The sequence below is a fragment of the Salmo salar genome, chromosome 11 (genome assembly GCF_965601325.2).
Source record: "Salmo salar chromosome 11, fSalSal1, whole genome shotgun sequence".
In the NCBI taxonomy this organism is placed as follows: domain Eukaryota; kingdom Metazoa; phylum Chordata; class Actinopteri; order Salmoniformes; family Salmonidae; genus Salmo; species Salmo salar.
In genome coordinates, this window is record NC_138301.1 from 33,995,001 (window position 1) to 34,007,736 (window position 12,736).

General features: G+C 46.0%; 1 protein-coding gene across 5 annotated transcripts in view; it reads right to left on the reverse strand.

Moving 5' to 3' along the window:
• LOC106562535 (semaphorin-6D-like) overlaps positions 1-12,261 on the reverse strand; it is a 41,780-nt gene extending 29,519 nt beyond the window's left edge. For 4 of the 5 annotated variants that reach the window (XM_082957875.1, XM_082957873.1, XM_082957874.1 and 1 more), the window contains exon 1: positions 11,977-12,261. The gene's annotated coding sequence lies outside the window, so the exon portion shown is untranslated. Of the gene's footprint in view, positions 1-11,343; positions 11,655-11,976 lie in introns of those variants that run through there. The other variant, XM_082957872.1, reaches the window with a different exon arrangement.
• Between the last annotated feature and the right edge of the window lie 475 nt (positions 12,262-12,736).

Genomic DNA, 12,736 nt, shown 5'->3' on the forward strand with positions numbered 1-12,736 from the left:
AAAGTAGAGACAACTACATGGGGGCATGCTGCTTTAGCTTCCTAAAGGGGTAATGTGAGATATTGGCAATTAAGACCTTTTTCTACTTACCCAGAGTCAGATGAGCTCATGGGTACAACTTGTATGTCTGCATGCAGTTTGAAGGAAGTTGAAGGTACAGTGCCTTCAGAAACTATCCACGCCCCTTAACTTTTTCAAAATTTTGTTGTGTTACAACGTGGGATTAAAATGGATTTAATTTTCTTTTCTATTTCAATGATCTACACAAAATACTCTGTGATGACAAAATGGAAGAAAATTCAACAACAAATCAATCTATATATGGAAAATAAACCATTAAGTATTCAACCCTCGAAGTCAACACATGTTAGAATCATGTTTGGCAGTGATTACAGGTGCGAGTCTTCCTGGGTAAATCTCTAAGAGCTTTGCTCACCTGGATTGTACAATATTTGCCCATTATTCTTTTAAAAAATGATCAAGGTAGTTCTTGATCATTGCTAGACCGATATTTTCAAGTTTTGCCATAGATTTTCAAGACGATTTAGGTCACAAGTGTAACACGGTCACTTAGCAAAATGTAATATCATCTTGGTAAGCAACTCCAGTGTATATTTGGTCTTGTGTTTTAGGTAATTGTCCTGCTAAAAGGTGAATTTGTCTCCCAGGGTCTGTTGGAAAACAGACTGAATCAAGTTTTCCTCTATGATTTTGCTGGTGCTTAGTTCTATTCCATTTCTTTTTATCCTAAAAAACTCTAGTCCTTGCCGATGACAAGCATACCCAATAACATGATGCAGCCACCACCATGCTTAAAAATATGAAGAGTGGTACCTAGTGATGTGTTGGATTTGCTCCAAACACAACACTTTGTATTCAGGACAAAAAGTTGATTTCTTTGCCAAATCTTTTGCAGTATTATTTTAAGTGCCTTACTGCCTATTCTGCACAGGCTTCCATCTTTTCATTCTATCATTTATGTTAGTATTGTGGAGTAACCATCCCCGTTATCTCATTTCACAGACATTTTAAACACTGTAATTGTTTTAAACTCACCATTGGCCTCATGGTGAAATCCCTGAGCAGTTTCCTTCCCTGGTCTTGTGGTTGAATCTGTGCTTGAAAATCACTGCTCGACTGAGGGACCTTACCTATAATTGTATGAAGGTGCGCATCTTTCACTGGGGACGGGGGGAACATGTCCCCTCCACATTTTGAAATTGCATTTTTGTCCCTCCCCCCGTTATCATTGGAATGTGATCCGGTGTGCTCTAAGACCATGTGGACGCCTCTGAGCGGTCAGGTAGGCTGTTTGGAGTGTTTATCTGACTGGATAAAAAACATTTAAAAAAACACAAGTTATGTCCCCCCACTTTTAAAACCAAAGTTGCGCCCCTGATTGTATGTGTGGGGTACAGAGATGGGGTAGTCAGTTAAACACTATTATTGCACACAGAGTGAGTCCATGCAACTTATTATGTGACTTGTTGAGCACATTATTTAGGCTTGCCTTAACAAAAGAGTTGAATACTTATTGACTAAAGACATTTCAGCTTTTCAGTTTGAATTAATTTGCAAACATTTCTAAAAACATAACTCCACTTTGACATTATGTGGTATTTATTGTGTGTAGATTAGTGACACCAAATCTCAAATTAACACATTTTAAATTCAGGCTGTAAAACAACAAAATGTGGAAAAAGTCTAGGGCTGTGAATAGTTTCTGAATGCACTTTAGTTTCACCAGTCATTGCTAACTAGTATTAGTGCAATGACTGGAAGTCTACCAGAACAGCTAGCATGCTAGCTTAATTGCCCAAATCTGGCAATATCCCAGCTGCTGCTGTTACTCTCCCTACAATCCAGACCTTCAAATCAATTCCAAAAAGTTGTCCTAGAGAAAACGTCTTGTTTCCAAATGGTTCTCGAGACAACAACTGATAATTAAATATCTAAGAAGAAAACAATGAATACAGATACAATCAAAAAAAGTATAAACCCTGGGAAAATGATATGAACATTATAGAGCATTACTATACTGCCTCAGGGCTGCCTCAAGATACAACAAGGCTACTTTCACAGGTTAATCATTTATTCACAGGTAAATCATTAATCTCCCTTGTTAAGGATAATTTGTAACATTTCTTTTCCTTTCTTTCTTCTTTCTAACTCTCTTTTTCTCCCTTCCTTCATTCCCTATCCTTTCTCTTTTTCTCTCTCTTTCTTTTCTTTCAAGACTCTCTCTCTCTCTGTTATTGTGGAACACTTGGGCTGTAACTTCCCATGATGCCTAGCGGTGGAGTAAAAGTTTTTCCTGGGCAGCTCTAATGTAAAACAGAACAAAGAGGGAGAGGAAGGGGAGACATGGCATTTTTGACAGCCTGCTAAAATTACCCTCAATCTGAGGCCAACCTAGCATGTTCCCTATTCAGTATCCTATTCCTACCCTGCAGTGTGTTTGTGTTTTTTTTGTTTTTTTGGGGGGGGGGGGGGGGGGGACGCTCGACAGGCCCTGAAAAGGAATAGAGCTAGTCACGCAACTCTGTCCTGTTCAGCCTTCCCCCTCCTTCTCTCTCTCCTCTCTCTGTCTGTTATTACAGGCTTTTCAGTATCCTACAATCACTCTCCCACTGCTGATGTTGTTGGCTCAGACTCACGCTGTTTAAACACCAAGAGGAGGGTGTGTGTGTGTAAGTATAGTGTGCAGTTGCAAAAACCATGAAGCGCTATGATGAAACTGGCTCTCATGAGGACCAGCACAGGACAGGAAGACCCAGAGTTACCTCTGCTGCAGAGGATAAGTTCATTAGAGAGTTACCAGCCTCAGATTGCAGCCCAAATAAATGCTTCACAGAGTTCAAGTAACAGACACATCTCAACATCAACTGTTCAGAGGAGACTGTGTGAATCAGGCCTTCAGGGTCGAATTGGTGCAAAGAAACCACTACTAAAGGACACCAATAATAAGAAGAGACTTGCTTGGGCCAAGAAACACGAGCAATGGACATTAGACCGGTGGAAATCTGTCCTTTGGTCTGATTAGTCCAAATTTGAGATTTTTGGTTTGAACCACCGTGTCTTTGTGAGAAGCAGAGTAGGTGAACGGATGATCTCTGCATGTATAGTTCCCACCGTGAAGCATGGAGGAGGAGGTGTGATGGTGTGGGGGTGCTTTGGTGGTGACACTGTCTGTGATTTATTTAGAATTCAAGGCAAACTTAACCAGCATGGCTACCACAGAATTCTGCAGTGATATGCCATCCCATCTGGTTTGCTCTTAGTGGGACTATCATTTGTTTTTCAACAGGATAATGACCCAACACACTTACAGGCTGTGTAAGGGCTATTTGACCAAGAAGGAGAGTGATGGAGTGCTGCATCAGATGACCTGCCCTCCACAATCACCCAACCTCAACCCAATTGAGAGAGTTTGGGATGAGTTGGACCGCAGAGTGAAGGAAACAAGTGCTCAGCATATGTGTGAACTCCTTCAAGACTCTTGGAAAAGCTTTCCAGGTGAAGCTGGTTGAGAGAATGTCAAGAGTGTGCAAAGCTTTCATCAAGGCAAAGGGTGGCTACTTTGCTAAAATATATTTATTATTCTACAATGTAGAAAATAGTAAAAATAAAGAAAAACGATGAATGAGTAGGTGTGTCCAAACTTTTGACTGGTACTGTATATTTAGTCCAGCTTCTGTGATTGTTGGACATAGTGTATGTATAGTTATTTCTCTCTCTCTCATTTTCTCTGTCCATGTCCATCCATCTTTCTATTCTCTCCCCTCCCTCTCTATTCTCTCTCTCTCTCTCTCCCTCCCCTCCCTCTCTCTTTCGATTCTCCCTCCCCTCCCGCTGTTCCCATTCTGCCTGTAGAAACAACACCAGAGCAGTCTCCTCTCCTGCAGGTCAGTACAACTGGGGCTGTGGAGGAATTGGCCCAATCAAGTGTGGTACACAATAAGACTGCAGTAATGTAACCCCCATGACCCCACCCTGTGTGTTGTTGTAAATACCCCTCCATCAGTATGACCAGGGTGAATAGAACACCACTGAACAATAGATGCCGCTCCAGGGCAACTCTGTATGTCACCCAGCCCTATGTTACACACACACACACACACACACACACACACACACACACACACACACACACACACACACACACACACACACACACACACACACACACACACACACACACACACACTTGTTTTACTATACTTGTGGGGACCTAACAATTGATTCCCATTAAAAATACAATTTTCCCTAACCTTTAACCTAACCTTTAAACACTTAACCCTAATCCAAAAGCATAATTCTAATCCTAAACCTAACCTCTAAGCCTAAAATATATTTTTTTCCTTGTGGGGACCATCGAATTGTCCCAAATTTGAATTGTTTTATTATCCTTGTGAGGGTTTCTGGTCTCCACAAGGATAGTAAAACCAAAAACACACAGCCACACACACAACGTAGAGGAAATCAGATAACCTCAGTACAAACTGTAGTATTACTTCTACTGGATTTCACTGAATACAATTACATTTTACTTGTAGCATTCCCTGTGTGTGTGCAAGTGTCTGCCTGACTACACGCGTGCATGTGTATGTGTGTGCATGTGTGTGTGCTTGCCTACGTGCGTGCATGTGTGTGTGCAGCCATGCCAAATTGGATGTACTAAATAACTTTGTTGTCCTCATCAGGGCTTTGGGAAAGTAATCAGTTTGTGACCGAGCAGCCAGACGATTAGCAGACCTCCATCAGAGCGGACTAGAGAAACCATTACTGCTCCCTCTCCTTCACTTCAATAACAACATGAGCCAGTCATCTCAGTATTTACTGAGGATTACATCTGAAGAGCCTGACTTGTTGCTACAGAGAGTTGGCAGAGAAAGAAGGCTGTGCCACCTCACACCATCCCTCCCTCCTCTCTACTTCCCTCCTTTCCTCCCCCTTTCACTTCGTGTGTAGAGGGGTATAAGAGGAGAAAGACAGTTGTCTCTCTCCTTCCCTCCTTTACTCTCTCTTTCCATATACCTTGGTAAGAGGGGGATTGTAAGAGGAGAAAGGCTCCATGGTAGTTCAGCTGTAGTGAAACACAAAGGCCAGAGCTGCAGGTGTGACGGGAACAATATAGGCTTTGGGCTGGGCTGTACAATGGAGCTACCGCCCCTAACAATGTCCAACTCTCTGGGGGTTAGAAGTAGTGGCTCTTCACTGGCCCAACTCTCTGTGGGTTAGTAGTAGTGGCCCTTCACTGACCCAACTCTCTGGTGGTTAGGGTTAGTAGAAGTGGCCCTTCACTGGCCCAACTCTCTGTGGGTTAGTAGTAGTGGCCCTTCACTGTCCCAACTCTCTGGTGGTTAGTAGTAGTAGCCCTTCACTGTCCCAACTCTCTGGAGGTTAGTAGTAGTGGCCCTTCACTGGCCCAACTCTCTGGGGGTTAGAAGTAGTGTCCCTTCACTGTCCAACTCTCTGGGGGTTAGGGTTAGTAGTAGTGGCCCTTCACTGTCCCAACTCTCTGGTGGTTAGGGTTAGTAGTAGTGGCCCTTCACTGTCCAACTCTCTGGTGTTTAGGGTTAGTAGTAGTGGCCCTTCACTGTCCAACTCTCTGGGGGTTAGGGTTAGTAGTAGTGGCCCTTCACTGGCCCAACTCTCTGGTGGTTAGTAGTAGTGGCCCTTCACTGTCCAACTCTCTGGGGGTTAGTAGTAGTGGCCCTTCACTGCACAACTCTCTGGTGGTTAGTAGTAGTGGCCCTTCACTGTAAAACTCTCTGGGGGTTAGGGTTAGTAGTAGTGGCCCTTCACTGTCCAACTCTCTGGGGGTTAGGGTTAGTAGTAGTGGCCCTTCACTAACCCAACTCTCTGGGGGTTAGTAGTAGTGGCCCTTCACTGCACAACTCTCTGGTGGTTAGTAGTAGTGGCCCTTCACTGTCCAACTCTCTGGGGGTTAGGGTTAGTAGTAGTGGCCCTTCACTGTCCAACTCTCTGGGGGTTAGGGTTAGTAGTAGTGGCCCTTCACTGTCCAACTCTCTGGTGGTTAGGGTTAGTAGTAGTGGCCCTTCACTGTCCAACTCTCTGGGGGTTAGGGTTAGTAGTAGTGGCCCTTCACTGTCCAACTCTCTGGGGGTTAGGGTTAGTAGTAGTGGCCCTTCACTGTCCAACTCTCTGGGGGTTAGGGTTAGTAGTAGTGGCCCTTCAGTAACCCAACTCTCTGGGGGTTAGTAGTAGTGGCCCTTCACTGTCCAACTCTCTGGTGGTTAGGGTTGGTAGTAGTGGCCCTTCACTGTCCAACTCTCTGGGGGTTAGGGTTAGTAGTAGTGGCCCTTCACTATCCAACTCTCTGGGGGTTAGGGTTAGTAGTAGTGGCCCTTCACTGTCCAACTCTCTGGTGGTTAGGGTTAGTAGTAGTGGCCCTTCACTAACCCAACTCTCTGGGGGTTAGTAGTAGTGGCCCTTCACTGTCCAACTCTCTGGTGGTTAGGGTTAGTAGTAGTGGCCCTTCACTGTCCAACTCTCTGCGGGTTAGAAGTAGTGGCCCTTCACTGTCCCAACTCTCTGGTGGTTAGGGTTAGTAGTAGTGGCCTTTCACTGTCCAACTCTCTGGGGGTTAGAAGTAGTGGCCCTTCACTGTCCCAACTCTCTGCGGGTTAGAAGTAGTGGCCCTTCACTGTCCCAACTCTCTGGGGGTTAGAAGTAGTGGCCCTTCACTTGCCCAACTCTCTGGGGGTTAGAAGTAGTGGCCCTTCACTGACCCTCTGGGGGTTAGGGTTAGTAGTAGTGGCCCTTAACTGACCCAACTCTCTGGGGGTTAGGGTTAGTAGTAGTGGCCCTTCACTGACCCAACTCTCTGGGGGTTAGTAGTAGTGGCCCTTCACTGTCCAACTCTCTGGTGGTTAGGGTTAGTAGTAGTGGCCCTTCACTGACCCAACTCTCTGGGGGTTAGTAGTAGTGGCCCCTCACTGTCCAACTCTCTGGGGGTTAGGGTTAGTAGTTGTGGCCCTTCACTGTCCAACTCTCTGGGGGTTAGTAGTAGTGGCCCTTCACTGACCCAACTCTCTGGGGGTTAGGGTTAGTAGTAGTGGCCCTTCACTGTCCCAACTCTCTGGGGGTTAGAAGTAGTGGCCCTTCACTTGCCCAACTCTCTGGGGGTTAGAAGTAGTGGCCCTTCACTGACCCTCTGGGGGTTAGGGTTAGTAGTAGTGGCCCTTAACTGACCCAACTCTCTGGGGGTTAGGGTTAGTAGTAGTGGCCCTTCACTGACCCAACTCTCTGGGGGTTAGTAGTAGTGGCCCTTCACTGTCCAACTCTCTGGTGGTTAGGGTTAGTAGTAGTGGCCCTTCACTGACCCAACTCTCTGGGGGTTAGTAGTAGTGGCCCCTCACTGTCCAACTCTCTGGGGGTTAGGGTTAGTAGTTGTGGCCCTTCACTGTCCAACTCTCTGGGGGTTAGTAGTAGTGGCCCTTCACTGACCCAACTCTCTGGGGGTTAGGGTTAGTAGTAGTGGCCCTTCACTGTCCCAACTCTCTGGGGGTTAGAAGTAGTGGCCCTTCACTTGCCCAACTCTCTGGGGGTTAGAAGTAGTGGCCCTTCACTGACCCTCTGGGGGTTAGGGTTAGTAGTAGTGGCCCTTAACTGACCCAACTCTCTGGGGGTTAGGGTTAGTAGTAGTGGCCCTTCACTGACCCAACTCTCTGGGGGTTAGTAGTAGTGGCCCTTCACTGTCCAACTCTCTGGTGGTTAGGGTTAGTAGTAGTGGCCCTTCACTGACCCAACTCTCTGGGGGTTAGTAGTAGTGGCCCCTCACTGTCCAACTCTCTGGGGGTTAGGGTTAGTAGTAGTGGCCCTTCACTGACCCAACTCTCTGGCAGTTAGTAGTAGTGGCCCTTCACTGTCCAACTCTCTGGGGGTTAGGGTTAGTAGTAGTGGCCCCTCACTTGCCCAACACTCTGGTGGTTAGGGTTAGTAGTAGTGGCCCTTTACTGACCCAACTCTCTGCTGGTTAGGGTTAGTAGTAGTGGCCCTTCACTGTCCACCACTTTGGTGGTTAGGGTTAGTAGTAGTGGTCCCTCACTTTCCCAACTCACTGGGGGTTAGGGTTAGTAGTAGTGGCCCTTCACTGCCCAACTCTCTGGGGGTTAGTAGTAATGGCCCTTCACTGCCCAACTCTCTGGGGTTAGTAGTAGTGGCCCTTCACTGACCCAACTCTCTGGGGGTTAGTAGTAGTGGCCCTTCACTGCACAACTCTCTGGGGGTTAGTAGTAGTGGCCCTTCACTGCACAACTCTCTGGGGGTTAGTAGTAGTGGCCCCTCACTGTCCAACTCTCTGGTGGTTAGGGTTAGTAGTAGTGGCCCCTCACTGTCCAACTCTCTGGTGGTTAGGGTTAGTAGTAGTGGCCCTTCACTGTCCAACTCTCTGAGGGTTAGTAGTAGTGGCCCTTCACTGTCCAACTCTCTGGGGGTTAGTAGTAGTGGCCCTTCACTGTCCAACTCTCTGGTGGTTAGGGTTAGTAGTAGTGGCCCTTCACTGACCCAACTCTCTGGTGGTTAGTAGTAGTGGCCCTTCACTGTCCAACTCTCTGGTGTTTAGGGATAGTAGTAGTGGCCCTTCACTGTCCAACTCTCTGGGGGTTAGGGTTAGTAGTAGTGGCCCTTCACTGTCCAACTCTCTGGTGGTTAGTAGTAGTGGCCCTTCACTGTCCAACTCTCTGGTGGTTAGGGTTAGTAGTAGTGGCCCTTCACTGTCCAACTCTCTGGTGGTTAGGGTTAGTAGTAGTGGCCCCTCACTTGCCCAACACTCTGGTGGTTAGGGTTAGTAGTAGTGGCCCTTTACTGACCCAACTCTCTGCTGGTTAGGGTTAGTAGTAGTGGCCCTTCACTGTCCAACTCTCTGGGGGTTAGGGTTAGTAGTAGTGGCCCCTCACTGTCCAACTCTCTGGTGGTTAGTAGTAGTGGCCCTTCACTGTCCAACTCTCTGGTGGTTAGGGTTAGTAGTAGTGGCCCTTCACTGTCCAACTCTCTGGGGGTTAGGGTTAGTAGTAGTGGCCCTTCACTGTCCAACTCTCTGGGGGTTAGGGTTAGTAGTAGTGGCCCTTCACTGTCCAACTCTCTGGGGGTTAGGGTTAGTAGTAGTGGCCCTTCACTGTCCAACTCTCTGGTGGTTAGGGTTAGTAGTAGTGGCCCTTCACTGTCCAACTCTCTGGTGGTTAGGGTTAGTAGTAGTGGCCCTTCACTGTCCAACTCTCTGGTGGTTAGGGTTAGTAGTAGTGGCCCTTCACTGTCCAACTCTCTGGGGTTAGTAGTAGTGGAGTTAACAAACCTGATTAAAGAAGTTAAAGTTGGTTAATTTCATATTCAGCACAATATTACTTTGTAGGGAAACACCAGAGTGTGTTTTGTACTAGGGCAACACCAGAGTGGGTTTGGTACTGGCAACACCAGAGTGTGTTTTGTACTAGGGCAACACCAGAGTGGGTTTGAGTCTCGCAGCACCAGAGTGGGTTTGGTACTGGCAACACCAGAGTGGTTTTGGTACTGGCTACACCAGAGTGGGTTTGGTACTGGCAACACAAGAGTGGGTTTGGTACTGGCAACACCAGAGTGGGTTTGGTACTGGCAACACCAGAGTGGGTTTGGTACTGGCAACACCAGAGTGGGTTTGGTACTGGCGCAACCAACACCAGAGTGGGTTTGGTACTGGCAACACCAGAGTGGGTTTGGTACTGGCGCAACCAACACCAGAGTGGGTTTGGTACTGGCGCAACCAACACCAGAGTGGGTTAGATTCCAGCGTGGGCCATATACTGAATATATGTGTTTACTGTAAATCACATAATGTAAGTCAACTGTTCAAGTTGCTGCTATATGCTAATTCAGCACCTACATATTCCTGAATATATTGATATATTGCTGGGTTTGAGCCTGGATACTGGGGGATCATTTTACTGGATTACTGTTACCCTTAAAACAAGGGTTTACAATTATATTCAACTTTCCATATCATTTCTGTCACAAAAACATCTAGTTCTTGTGATATTATGTATGTCACATAATAATCAGAATGGCATCAACTATTTGCTCATTTTACCAAAAGCATTTGTCTAATTTAACGAGGAATGGCCCTCCTAAACACTACATACAGCGTGTGAATATTGACTTGAATAATTTCTCTTCCCGACACAGTCTTTCCACGGCTGTCATTCAATTAGCTGACTCTATTGCGCCGATTCGTTCATTCTCCCACGTTAACACCTACACTACCGCACCCCAACTCCCCCTAACCTTAACCCATTCATCCTATCACTGGATTAGAACACAGATGTTCAGGGATCCAGAGCTGCGGGACAATCTGGCTATTTACCCTAGCGGACAGGGCAGGCTTTCTAGTGCCGGTGGACCCAAGCCACATCCCGGCTCCACAACACCTATTGTGCCGGCTGGGAGGGAACGCATTCAACATTGATCTGTGCTAACCTTTATACTCCACATGAAATGCGAAAGACAACAAAGACGTGAGGGAGAGCAGAGGAGTGACACACCAGTAATGGGGAGAGGAGAGAATTGATTGCTCCGCTAATGCATGGATGCAGGGATGGGCTCGGCGGCGGGTGCATTCGCTAAAAGCTCCCTGCCACGGCGGACGGAACGAAGGCTGATTAGTTAACAGGAAACACGGTTTTATTTAGGCTAATCAACCATCCCTATTTACCAACATGTTTAGACGTGTATCTTACTAAAATACAATCTAACAACAAATGAAATGAACCATTGGAAAACACGTATAGGTAGTCACCTACCTATCCAACCTAACGCCAATAACTAATCAAATATCTCGTTTCACAATCACAATGAAGGTGCAATTTCGCTGGTCATGTTCTGTTGATCGGTACCAAAGTCCACTGTGTGAGAATGTGAAAGTTTACATATTATTCCCATTGCTTACATGCCTATACCGTTACGACCCCCCCACAACACAATGTGAGAAACGCTTTTCTCCCCCGCGCTTTAAATCAACAATCAGGGCTCTTCCATCTTATCTTATCTGCGCCACAGTTTTTGAACAATAGTGAACTATTTTATTCTGTGTAAATATGACGTTTATCTGCTCATCTATCCATCCAACAAACTAATTACGCTATTACTTTATTCACTCCAACAATAAAGTGCTGTTATCTGAAATCTATTGTGAATTCTGTACCAATCTCTATAGGACGAAAACTACAGCCAAACAAATGTAGTTTAGATAATTAACAGAAAGTCCAATGCCCAATTAGAAGAAAATATATTTTAACAAACCCATTTTACGCACTTTTCAAACGGTTTATTATGAACACTATATCCTACCTTGTGGTCCCAAAATGATTCATGAAAGCGTATTGCAGATCTCCTTCCAATCCCAATGAAGGCTATATTCTCTATAACGTTCATCCATTATAATAATTCCATTTGTTGGAGTTATAAACGTATATAATTCCTTATTCCCAGGGACATATGGTCTCCACACTTCTCTTTTCCAGTCGCGGACCGCGGACATTAATTCAGAGTCGCGGACTCCTCTCTCTCTCTCTCTCTCTGCGTCCTTGGGCCCGGCTCAATGCTCACTGATCTTCAAAGCTCAACCGTGATCAAATAGCGCTACAGTCCCCTCGTACCTTCATTCCCCACCCCCTTTACTATTAACTTTAAAACCAGAGGGAAAACGTAAATAAGAGAAGAGCGCTTTCCGTTCAGCACTGAGCGCGCACATAGAACAAATCGGGCAAAAGAGATACAAGCAGAACGATAATGTTTCATAAACTATGATTATATAGGCTGCAGCCCATACGAAGAAAGCCCATGTATAAATAGCCCGGTCGACAACTATTTTTGTAGTATTCACCACTTGTGCAGGGCACCCCTACAAGCCGACTCAGTTTGCAACAAATACAACCTTTCCCCTTCAGTTTGCAAGGGCACTGATTTAAATAATAAACTCACCTCATCGGGTATATGTTTTTTTTAATCCTTTTTAGTTTCTATACAATCACAAAATCACGAATAGTCCAACTGGTCGCTGTTAGCTTGCAGTGGGCAGACAGAAAAACAATCTAATGCACGGCAAATGGTGTAACTCGATCCATACTGAGTCAATCCATCACACAGCGCTCTGCCTGTCTTCCAATAGGCCGCGCTCTCGCTTCAGTCCCTCCCACATCTCTCTCCCTCTCCGCGTCTCTCTCTCCAGGGCTGTGGGTTTTGGCGACTCTCCCTCCCGACCGCTTTCTTTCCTACGAGAGAGAAAGAGAAAAGAGAAGAGAGAGGCCCCCACCTTCCCACATGACCCTGTCTTGCCCCCCCTCTCCTTTCTCCCATCCCCCACAGCCAGTAAGTGAAGCCCGTTGGTAAATCTTTTCAGCAGAATTGTTTTTGGAGGGGGAAAGGGGGACTTGCTGAGAAAGGAACTATCTTTAAACCATTTAACTCCAGTCTGCTATACTGGATTACAGCTAGCCTAATGCTATGACTTTTCTACACCAACTTGCAGTTGTTGAATGCAATAGAACAAATGCATTTTTATGTATGAAACTTAGACATCGTTTTTCATGCACTTTACCCATGTGCACCCTTTCTGCCATTCCACAAATGGATCCCACAGTAAATCTGTGCATCACGCAATGATGCTGATGGATTGAAAAAAAAGGCTTTAACACACCAGTAAGTAATGCCCTGATCTAACAACAATGCACACACACACACA